At 29.0% G+C, this 909-nt stretch overlaps 1 long non-coding RNA gene across 1 annotated transcript in view; it reads right to left on the reverse strand.

Moving 5' to 3' along the window:
* Window positions 1–324: 324 nt before the first annotated feature.
* LOC128250519 (uncharacterized) overlaps window positions 325–909 on the reverse strand; it is a 9,994-nt gene continuing 9,409 nt past the window's right edge. Inside the window, exon 3 of the long non-coding RNA XR_008266523.1 lies at window positions 325–783. This is a non-coding gene — a long non-coding RNA (uncharacterized LOC128250519). The remainder of the gene's footprint in view (window positions 784–909) is intronic.

Genomic DNA, 909 nt, shown 5'->3' on the forward strand with positions numbered 1-909 from the left:
ACTGCCATGAGGCGGGAAAGTATACTAGTCCTTATATATTTAATACTCTAAATTTAATACTCAACATTTCATATATTCAGTAAGACATTCAATACTTCATTTCATTTTACTATTTATATTATATATTCCATATTCTATATCCTACATTAATTTTATAAGAATACAAATAAAACATAAAAAACAGACAGTGTTGGAACTCTTTTAAATAATATATTCCTCTATACACGATCATATAAAACCCTTTTTTATATTTTTTATTCATATATATATATATATATATATATATATATAAGGCTAAGAAGGGTATTGGATTCAACCAAACCCAAAGATACAGGTAATACCGAGTAAGTGCTGTATACCGGTTAGTTTTGCCCCATTCGTTGTATAAACAAGAGTGGGGAATACAACATAGGTCGTGTATTAGCGTGTGTATGTATAAAGATAGAAAAGGATAAAGAGAACAATGGCAAAATTAGAAATATATTTTATGGATAAAGTCTTACAGCTATATATATATATAAATGCGTTGTAGCATGCACGAAACAAAGATTGTTCTTTGAATGTCACGCTCGTTCAATGAGCAACATCATTTTGTGAAAAAGAGAAAAAATTTAAGGGACACGTGCATAGTCAAATACATACATACATACATATATGGATATATATGTGTGTGTACGTGTGTTTGAGTTTGGAGAGTTATTTCATCCGGGCGGATACCGCAGTGACTCTCAGCTATGTTCCAGGTTACGGCTAATCACATCGTTTAGTAAGTAACGTCAATTCCTGTGTATTTGAACATTTTGAAAATCAGTATAAAATGTGAAACCGGTGAAAGCTTTAAATATATTAATAAAAAATATTTTAAAATATTCTCAGTGCATTTAAAACTTTATTTTTCCTATATATATA

Source organism: Octopus bimaculoides, chromosome 22, assembly GCF_001194135.2.
Source record: "Octopus bimaculoides isolate UCB-OBI-ISO-001 chromosome 22, ASM119413v2, whole genome shotgun sequence".
Classification (NCBI taxonomy): domain Eukaryota; kingdom Metazoa; phylum Mollusca; class Cephalopoda; order Octopoda; family Octopodidae; genus Octopus; species Octopus bimaculoides.